Source organism: Macrobrachium nipponense, chromosome 14 (assembly GCF_015104395.2).
Source record: "Macrobrachium nipponense isolate FS-2020 chromosome 14, ASM1510439v2, whole genome shotgun sequence".
Lineage (NCBI taxonomy): Eukaryota > Metazoa > Arthropoda > Malacostraca > Decapoda > Palaemonidae > Macrobrachium > Macrobrachium nipponense.
Window position 1 is genome coordinate 10,439,391 of NC_087207.1, and position 11,272 is coordinate 10,450,662.

Genomic DNA, 11,272 nt, shown 5'->3' on the forward strand with positions numbered 1-11,272 from the left:
CGCCTAGGATTTTGAAACTTCATTAGCCGCGTTAACGATTCTACAGTATTTTTTTTTTGAATGATTTGACTTGGATTTGTGGCATAGGCATACCGCTATCATAAAATTAATAAAAAAATTTTTTTCTAATTTTGATTGACATGTCTGAATCTTAGTTTAGCCACTAGTTTCAGACTTTTTGTGTCCTGCAACGGGTAAGGGGGAGGCTACCGAAACCATTCGGTAGACACTCGCTTAGTCTACATGATGCCTTTGACATGTTTTCTTGTGTTGAAAGATCAATTGTAATTGAGTAATGTTGATGAATTCCGGAAAAGAAGAACGTTATGATTCGTATGTACGCCAAATTAAGAGCGTGATAGAATCAGGAGGTCTTCCCCTCCACGATAACAGAAGTTATTATAATGAACCTAACTAAACCTCCGCAGTAAGTACTTTATTTTGGCCTTAACCCCTGGCCTGGTGGTATTGGCTTACGGGCCTAGAGGGAAGGTTCTTGTGAGACCGTAATGCCCTTTATCTATTATGGTTGGATTACATCAAGTAAGTCTTGAAAAATGTGGCTCCGCTCTCCAAATCAGTGTTGTGAGTGTAGTGATGTTGATTTTGGGGGCCCCATAGTTGTTGTGGGGGGGAGGGGGCGTCAGATCCGGCCTTATAATGCCTCTAGGTCTAAGACCCTCTGTCGGGACTCATCCCCAGAAACACAGGGAAGAGGGTCATGTTCGAAAAGCCTCGAAAAGGAAGGGTTACGAGGAACCCCCAACCGATTCTGGCGTCCCTTTCGGCCAAGACCTGAAGACGCTTCTTCTAAGGTGCTGCCCAACGATTCGTGCACGTTGCACGAATCCTGAAGGATTGCTTTCTCGTCCTCTGAGGCGTCCTCCCCGTACATGGGGTGTTGGGAGCTCCTCGGAAGGACTCGCGCCCTTTAAATAGAAGCTTATTGAGGAGGAACGCTTCATAGATCCCTCTTCCTGTTGTTTTCGTGCGAGTGTGAATCGCCCTCGCCATTAAAGAATTTTGACGGACTTTCCAAAACACTGGGAGAAAGAAGAAGGAAAATTAGGAAGAACCGCTGTTAAGCGCCCCAGATCGGCCGCTTAATCTTCACTTACTGTGAAAAGGAAGAAGGCCGTACCTCCTAATGGCGGTCCCTTTTTGAGTGCGTTTCTGGAAGTGTCGATGAGCGTGACAGAGACGCAAGATGTCGCACAAGCGGCCGCCGTCTTTGTCAGGAGTTGCGAACGTCCATAATACTCGTCCGGACGACGATCACCGTACATCGGCTTATGACTAGCACGCTTCAGAGGTGCGGCGCTTGCCCCTTGAAGGCAGGACGCTTTTGAGGACGCTTTTCGGACGCCTCCGTATTTGATAAGCAACAGTCATGTCGAAGTTTTTTACCAAGACGTACGGGAGAAACCTTGGTTTCTTAATAAGAATCTTATCGACGTTTGGGTATGATGGCGGATAGGAAATATCTACTTCCTTCCGTAAACCCTAGAGATGAACAGGAATTCTGTCTCTTCCGCGATTTATGAGGAAATTACGAAGATTTAAAGAGTTCCTGGATTAACTTCCTTACTTAAGGAAATATATTCTCTTTCTATCGTTCCTATTAACGAAAAGAACGAAGATAGTAAAAGTTTTTTCCTTTCTCTATCTGCCTCGGCAGGGAAAGAAGGTAGTAGAGTATCTGCTGTATGATAATACGATACGGTCAAATCATAAGCACATACCGTAGTTACTTCTTTGCTGTGCAACTCTATTACCAGTATCCTTACAGGACTTTTCCTATAGGAAGGATTACGCTTAAAGGGATTGTTATGACAATACCTAATTAGCTTCTAGATTTATCGAAGTCTTGTTTCGCTTAAATATACATTAATAAGAACTTCCTGAAGTTCGATAATAATTTTATAAGATTCCTTTATTGAATGGAGTAGCTGGCAACTCTGGAAGAGTAAGGCCAGACAGCTAACGGAGGGGGCTGATATCGCTTAAGACCAACGCAGTAACCATCTATTGCTCAGTCATGAGAGGTCGGTCCTGCGGGATGGAATGACTAACCGTATCTCTCCCCTACAATCGCGGTCTTAGCGCCTCGGATTGAGGGATAGTTTAAGCAAACATAAATAAAATATTGTCTGCCTTTTGCTAAGATACGTTCAATAAGAAAGATATTCCAGCCTTTCAATGCTGATTACCGTAGGTAACATTATTAAAGGAATCTAACGCAGCAGAACACTATATATTATATAATGTTCTCATGCTTACGAAAGCATGGCTTATTAGAGTACATGCTTAGTGAGAAGATGAATGTAGTAGAGAATTCACTTTTAAGTCCTACGGTATGGTCAAGTCTTATGGCCTTTCATGCATCAGGGCGCTCGACAAGATCCTCTCTGAGATGCCCTTGGTGTTCTAGGCACCAATACGCTCGGTAAGACTCTCGCGAGGACGTCTCTTGAAGATGCTCAAACGTCCTACGCATTGAGACGTGAGGAAGCTTTTGCCGATGCTCGACGTCCTACACGAAGAGACGCTCATCAGGACGCTCTGGAAGACGCTCGACGTCATAAACATTGATAAGCTTTTTGGAAGACGCTCGATGTCTTACACATCTGGAAACGCTCGCCATGACGCTCGCCAGGACGCTAGCGAGGACGCTCGCCAGGACGCAGCGAGGACGCTCGCCAGGACGCTAGCGAGGACGCTTTTGAAGACGCTCGGCATCCTAACACGTCATGACGCTCGGTAGAGCACTGGCCAGGACGTCTTCAGAACGATAGGCGTCCTACGCATCAAGACGTTCGGCAGGATTCCTGCAAGAACGCTCTTCAAGAGGGCGTCGTCGAAGTAGAGGAAGGAGTTTGGTCTCGTCAAGATGTCTACTTCGCTTTCTACGAAGGGAGCGTTCAATAGAATCCATCACTTGATGAATTCCAGGAAAACTGTAAGCAGATTTCGGTGTCATAAACGCCTCGTCTGCTTTCGGGATTGCGCTGCCGAAGGGGAACATTAAGTCCTTCCTGTCGTAAGCCCAGTCTCTGATTAGGAATCTTGCCCCTTCCTCGATTTCTGCGGGAATCGGAAAACTATATGCTCGAATTCCTGGATTACTTTCTGTCATGTAAATGGGTTAGTTCTCATTGACAAAGATCTTCATAACATTTTATCGCTTAAGCGGATAAGCTCTCATTAACAAAATTCGAGAGAGCTCTCATTCATTAGAGAGAATTTTTATGTTCAAGTGACTACAATACTTACGTATTTTATCTTGCGTCATATTACTAATGTAGGGTTCAAGTCATATACGCATATCATGGTTACCTCTACAGATGGCAACCGAAAAGACGGTTATTGTAAATGTATTTAATCGTCCTTCTGCAACTTCAGGAGTTTCCGCTGTAAGGACAACGCTAAAGGTATTGTTACAACAACACTAACTCAGCGTCGGCATCTAGCGAATTATGTTTCGCTTAAATATGCCTGCTTGAGAATTTCCTTATCGATAATAGTAACAAACCTATTCCTTCGTAGAAGAGAGTAGCTGGTAACTCAGGCAGATAGTGCGAGACGAGAGGTTTGCTGTCATTGTGGATGACGCAGTATATTTAATCGGTACTCCAGGCAACTTTCCAGGAGTTTCCGATTTAACATTTGGTTAATTAAGCGTAATGTTACGACAACACAAAATCAGCTTCTGTATTTAGCGAATTTTGTTTCGCTTAAATATGCCAACTTGAGAGTTTCTGTTCAATAATGTATCTATTCCTTAGATGAATAGAATAGCTGGCAACTCGGCATAAGACTGCGAGAAGGTGAACATAAGCTGCTGCTGCTGCCTGTGACTGTCACAGTGTCACCAACTCAGTATCAGGTAGCTCGCTGTTAAGTTCTGTCGGTTACGTCTCTCTCTCGCGCGGGATTGATTGACGAACCATATCTCTACCCTACAATCATGACTTTCGCCTCGGTTGAGGGATTTCTAGTAATCATGAATAAACACGACTTCCTATTGCTAAGAAATTTTCAACAGAGATATCTCTAGACCTGTTCAGCGCTGCTTATTCCGCACTGTAACAGAATTCTGTACGAGTTTACCGCGGCATAGCACTATAATAATGCTCTCTCTTATGCACAGCGCAGCCTTATTAGGGAAGGAAGCATGCTTAGTGAGGGAATGGATGAGTCTGCTGGGGACCATTTCCCTCGCTGGAGAAGCTTGTTTCCCTGAATAGACTGCAATTCAGACCTCTACAGTTTTTCCTGCAGGAGGACTGAAATAACATCAAAGATCTAGAAATAATTCTAAACATCTCTCAATGGGTTTGACGATCACCTCAGGTGATACCGAGAGGGTGCCAGGCATCCGGACAGAGGTACAGAGGTCCTGGCACATAATATAAGAGAATTGGAAGCAATTTGGTTGGCTCTCCAGTTCCTCGAAGAGTGAGTTTTTGGTCGATTGGTCCAAATCATCTCAGATAATTTCGCAGCTCTCTCATATCCCAAGAAGAGAGAGATGGTTATCGACATAGGCACGGAACGTAACGATCCTCAAGAGGTTCGTTACACTATTGCACGTCCGTGCGGATCTTCTCGATCGGCGGCAGCAACTACTGACGTCTGAGTAATCCTCGCTTAGAATATGTCGAGAGTTTTGTGGAGACGTTGGAGACGTCCTTTCGTAGATTTCTTCGCAATATTGAAGACGAAGAAGCTTCCTCTACGTTGTTCCCTTATTCTCGATCCGAGAGCGGTAGCAATAGACGCAATCATATAGTATGGAATGGGGATAGTTGGTTAGTCTCTTTTCCCCTATTCAAAGCTTAGGAAAGCTGATAAGATAATCGCTGGCGTCAGAGGGAGCGAGAAAGACGCTGATCGCCACATGTTGGCCTTCGAGAGGCTGATTCACAGAGGTCACGTCCTTCAGAGGGCATTTTCCAACGGACCCTTCCCGAGAGAATCGGTCTACTCTAACAGCCTCACTTCGAGAGGTACCTAAAACCTCTCCGCTCTGAGTCTGGATGCGTTCAGACTGTCGAGAAGCGAGAGGATCTTCAAGATTAATTACAAGTCTCATTGCCACAAAGCAAAGCAGTGCTGCATATTTTTGCAGTGTACCAATCGGAGTGGGCCGATTCTGGAGATAGTGCAGGAAGAATGACTGCTCCTACACCTCCACCTCTGTGAATTACTTTACCGCTTCCCTTTCCGTCTGAATTATGGGATAAGCTAACAGTCCCAACGATTGTAGAATACGGAAATATGTTGTTGACGGCCTCTAGGCTCAGAGATTCGGATCTGTCAAACAACAAAGCCCTTCACGATCTTTGAGGTCTGCGGAAATCTTGATGGAGCTTAGACGTAGTCTGAAGTTCTTGATGTCAAAGGCATTTCGAACCTCTCCTTTCTGTAAACTTAATACACGTGACCAGAAAGGCTAATTTTCTAACCACTCTAGCTACGGCATTGAGGGTTTAGTTGAGGTTTTAGCCATCATCAGCAGGTTTTGGCTTTAGAGGACATAATTCGGTGTCCTCTAAGCCTTCCGTTCTTGCTAAGAACGAAAACCCGTCTAACCCTTGCCCAGAGGCCTGGAGATCAAGGGGATGGCACATTATTGGGCAAGAGCCACAGAGAGTCCTTGTTGCCCCTGTCGGGGCTCTCAAGTTTTATCTTGATAAAACTAAAGAAAGTCAAGGTCATTCGGACAATCTGCGGTGTTCCGTAAAAAGGACCGACCATACTTGCCCATGTCGAAGAACGCCCTGGCGTTATTTTTAAGGAGTCTTTCTAAGAGGCTCATTCGTCGTGTTTGAACAAAGATTTGAAACCTTTTAAAGTAAATGCTCACGAGGTGAGGGCGCGGCCTCGGAAGCATTTTCAACAGAGCATGACACTCAGTAATATCCTGAGTGCCACGTTTGAGCGAAGCAACTCTGTGTTCGCTTCACACTCCCGACGGGATGTGAAGACGACATATGAGATCTGCGAGTCGCTAGGACCATACATATCCGTAGAAATATTATTGGAGGCAGGAAGCAGCACGAATCCTATCCTATAGAAAAGGGATAGGTGTGCTTTTAACTTTGAAGGGTTGGTCGCTTGAGGCGCTTTCCCTTTCGTTAGCCTAGAAGTTATGGACTAACTTCGATAGGTTAGGTCAGGTGGTGGTTTTAGCTTCGTTGCCCTCACAGTATGGTCAATATGGTCTAGTCACATTGTGGTCACGCCCCCGTTGACAGATCATCTAGAGCGCACCAACTACACAGGTGGTAACTCTAGTAAAGCAAAAGCAGACTTCGGTGACAGTAATCAAGAAGTCAGCTATGCTAACAGGTAAGGAATCAAGATGTCAATCATCTGCACTTGAGGTGTTTCCTAAATCCTTCTATTCTGTCCCTTCCCACCTCCAATGGTGGGATTCAGCTTATATATATCTGACAGGTAAGTTTCATGAACAAAATGTTATTGTTATGATCAATAAAGTTTGTTCATACTTACCTGGCAGATATATATAATTAAAGTCCCACCCACCACCTCCCCTCAGGGACAGTGGTATGAAAAATCTGAATAGAAAATGGGATGATTCCTGATATCCGCCTCCCAGCGGCGGGAATGGGTACTAACCACCTGGCCGCCCACTGCGTGTGCCGGGAGTTTTGAAATTCTGTCGGACGTCGGAGAATACAGCTATATATATATCTGCCAGGTAAGTATGAACAAACTTTATTGTATCATAACAATAACATTTTCTTTTGAAAATATCTCCGTAACGTTAGACGAAATACCATTTAAGATAAAAACTGGAATCATGATTTAACAAGAGAAGATGGAACCGGGGGTGAATTTTGTATTCTTTACAAGGTCTCGAACGTATGATGACGAATTTCACGAATACTTGCACATAATAGATTTCAAGTATATTGATCTATATAAAAAATATGACTATATATTTGTTGATTTTGTACATAAATTACATATATTGTAGTTGCATTGAATAGTAAAATGAACTTTAAAATGTATTTTCATACAATCAACTTACCTGTCAGATATATACATAGCTAAGACTCCGTCGTCCCCGACAGAAATTCAAATTTCGCGCCACTCGCTACAGGTAGGTCAGGTGATCTACCGGCCTGCCCTGGGTGGCAGGACTAGGAACCATCCCCGTTTTCTATCATATTTTCTCTGTCGCCGGTGGTATCAACATTGTTGTTATTACCTCCTGACTTGGATTCTTTTTTCAACATTTGATCAACGTTTTTTCGACTTTTGGTGACGTATTTGGATCGTGTTTTGGCATTCGCTACTGTGGACTGTTTTTGGAATAACTCTTTTGGATTTTTCTCAGGATGTCTGATTCTAATGTGTGTGAGAATGTGTGTGAATGTAGGCTGCAGGGTGAGGATACCGAAGCTTCGGTTGATCCTCACATGTATGCCGTAAATGTAGGGGAGTGCAGTGTTCTGCTATTAACACTTGTAAGGAATGCGAGAGTTTGAATGCAGAAGAATGGAAGACTTTGACTTCTTATTTGAAGAAGTTAGAGAGGGATAGAGTTAGAAGACTGAAAGGTGGGAATTCAAGGCCTATTGAGCCTTTAATTGGTAATTCTAACCCTACTTCTGGAGAATCTCCCTATAAATCTCATTCTCAGAGTGTCTTTTCGGATTCGGCATCGGAAATCGCCAATCTGAAAGCGACGATTCGAGACATGAAGTCCAAGATGGCGGACTCGAAAGGTAAGGCTAGTGATAGTGAAAATTTTAGTGAAGTGAGCCCTATCACAGTGTTGTGGAGGGGGCGTTTGATCGTCCCTGCGGCGCTCCCAGGCCTAGACCTCTTCCAAGCTCACATGCCCAGAGGAGAAGGAAAGTCGAAAGCCTTAAGGAGGTCGGAGGGAATCCCCAACGGTCAGACGTCCCTTCAGCTAGCTTTGCTTCATGGCAGCCAGCTCAAGGACGCTACAGGAAAAGCGTCCTTCGCGAGTGTTTCTCGTCCTCTCCCTCTCCCTCACCTAAACGAGGGTGGAAGGAGTCGACCTTATCGAGACCGCTGAAGCGTCATATGAAGCAAGATATCGACTCGAGCCCGGAGCGCTTCTCTGATGACGCCCCGTCTGCTATCAAGAAGGCGAAGGTGGCGTCAACGTCACCTGACGCTTATGAGGAAGTACCTTATCATGCTGCTTCCCCTAGTGATGACGAAGGGCGCCAGGCGCTAGACGTAGGAGAAGCGTCAAGGAAGATCATTATGGCGGTGCAAGAACAACTTTCATCTCTTGTGGGAGTTTAGCGCCACCGTCGGAAGGACGTGACGCTTCCTATTAAGAAGTCTCGTCCTCTCGCCATCCGCAAGTCCTGCTCTGGGAAAGACGTCTTTAGAAGTGAAGCGTCAATCAAGAGGATCGTAGACGTGACCGCTACGTCAAAGATTGTGACGCCGAGTAGGAAGCCCTTAGAGAGCGAAGCGTCTTCCAGACGCGAGCGTCATCTAAACGTCAACAAGAGTACGTCATACATGACGCTCGAGAGCGGGGAAAGCGTCATACATGACGTCTTCTAAATCGCGAGAGAAGCGCAGGTTGTGACTCCTTCCAAGTCGATCAGAACGGGAAAAAGAAAGACTTTCATTCCTTAGCCCCTCTCCGATCAGGAGTTTTTTTTTTTTTTTTGTCTCCCCCAGAAGAAGAAAGTTCTGAAAGGAGAGCAGAAACTCAGGATTTTCACGAGTTCGAACGAAACTCGGAGGATGAAGATCTTGGAAGAGAGGGCTTGTCAAACTATAAGGTTTTGACTACATGCTTCTGGAGGAATACGGAGACGAGTTGACTCCGGCTGCTCCTCCTTCTCCGCGCTCGCTCTTTTCGAGTGCGAAGACGAAGAAGACTTCGTCTTTTCTGAAGATGAAGCCCACCATCTCGATGAAGCGGGCTTTGCACGCCTTAGACGCCTGGATGAAGTCGAAGAAAGACTTAACCAGGACAGTATTTTGTTGGCATGCCTCCAGCAAGGTTAGCTGGGAAAAGAGGCATATGGTACAAGACGGGGGGGAGGATATGGGTATCGCTCTCCCTTCGACTACAGAGGCAGATTTTCGCGACGTTAGTTGACGCTTCAAGGCGTCCTAGTCTTAATTCTGCCGCATTACTTGGAGTTTTATTTCGAACTGGATCATCTCCTCAAGGGACTGTTCCATGGTATTGGAAGTATTCAACTTCTTAGATTGGTCCCTTGGGGGTGATGTCCAAGAAAGCTCACGATTCGCAGGGAATCGAACCTGAAGCCTTGCTATGCATTTTGTCATGCATCGACAAAGCAGTACAGGATGGATCTTTGGAAGTCTCTGCATTAATTTGGAGCAGGTCTTTTGAAGAAAAGGAACACGTATATGGCGCCTTCTTAACAAAGGCAGTCTCGCATGCGCAGAGGGCAGCTCTGCTATATGCACCTCTTTCGGACTTTTTGTTTCCTTCTAAGTTAGTGAAGGACGTAGCACACTCTTTAACTGAGAAGGCGACACAGGATCTTCTGACGCAGTCTGCTAGGAAGAAGAAACCTGCTTTAGTGTCGGACAAGAAAGAACCTAGCACTTCTAGGCAGCCCTTTTCGAGGGGGTCCGATCTCCAGACCTCCCGCAAGTAGGCAAGGCTCCAGAGAAGAAGAGGTAGGTCCGCCTTTCGTCCCTTTAAAAAGGGCAAATGAAACATTTCTCCTCCAAACACCAGTAGGTGCCAGACTCCTGGAATTCGTGGAAGCCTGGACACTGATAGACGCGGACGCGTCTTCACTAAAGATCATAAGGAAGGGATATCGTATCCCTTTCCTGAATACTCCGCCCCTAACGTCTATACCGAGGGAACTGTCAGCCAAGTACAAGGATCCTGTGCTGAGGGATACTCTTCGATCAATGGTGGAACAAATGTGGGACAAGAGTGCAGTAGAACTAGTACTGGATCAAAACTCCCCGGGGTTTTACAATCGCCTTTTTCTAGTGGCGAAAGCCTCGGGAGGCTGGGAGACCAGTACTAGATGTCAGCGCTCTGAACAAATTTGTTCAGAAGGAGAAGTTCTCCATGGAGACTTCTGCTTCAGTCCTAGCGTCATTACGACAAGGAGATTGGATGGTGTCTCTAGATCTCCAAGACGCCTACTTTCACGTCCCGATCCACCCTTCATCGAAGAAGTACCTCCGTTTCATGACGGGGGGAAGGATCTTTCAGTTCAGAGCCTTGTGTTTTCGGCCTGTCCACAGCTCTCAGGTCTTCACAAGCCTGATGAGGAATGTGGCGAGATTTCTGCATCTCAAAGGAGTGAATGTCTCGATGTACCTAGAACGACTGGCTCATCAGGGCCAGATCGGAGAGACAGTGTTTGGAGGACCCTAAAAAGTTAACACTACAATTGACCAAGGCGTTGGGATTGCTTGTGAACCTCGAGAAGTCTCAGATGACCCCCAGACAAGACCTAGTCTATCTGGGGATTCGGATGGATTCTCGGGGTTTTCGAGTTTTTCCTTCGCAAGAGAGAACAGAAAAAGGTTTGAGAGTAATCTCTCGCTTCTTAGAGAAACAGCAAACGTCAGCGAGGGAATGGTTGAGCCTTCTGGGGACGCTTTCCTCGCTGGAACAATTCTTCCCTCTCGGAAGACTGCATATCCGTCCACTTCAATTCTTCCTCAAGAAGTCTTGGAGCTGGAAAAACGGACAACTGTCGGACGTTTTCCCCATTCCAATGGAGTAAAGGCACACTACAGTGGTGGTTGCGGCCTCTGGAAGAGAACAAAGGGGTCTCTCTAAGTTTCAAAGACCCAGACCTAGTGTTGTTCTCCGACGCGTCGGAGACGGGTTGGGGAGCGACATTAGGCTCGGAGGAAGTGTCAGGCACCTGGGAACCAGCACAGGTGTCCTGGCACATAAATTGCAAAGAGCTCTTCGCCGTTCACCTGGCTTTGAAGAGTCTAGAACCTCTGGTGAGAGACAAGGTAGTACAAGTAAACGTGGACAACACCACCGCACTTGCCTACATTCGAAAACAGGGAGGGACTCACTCCTCGTTCCTTTACGAACTCACGAGGGACTTATTACTTTGGACGTCTCACAGGAACATCTCCCTGTTGACAAGGTTCGTACAGGGAGTAAGGAATGTGAGGGCGGACAGGCTCAGCAGGAGGAACCAGGTCCTTCATACAGAATGGACTCTGAACGAGGAAGTATGTCGCGATCTCTGGTCTCTGTGGGGAACTCCTCACGTGG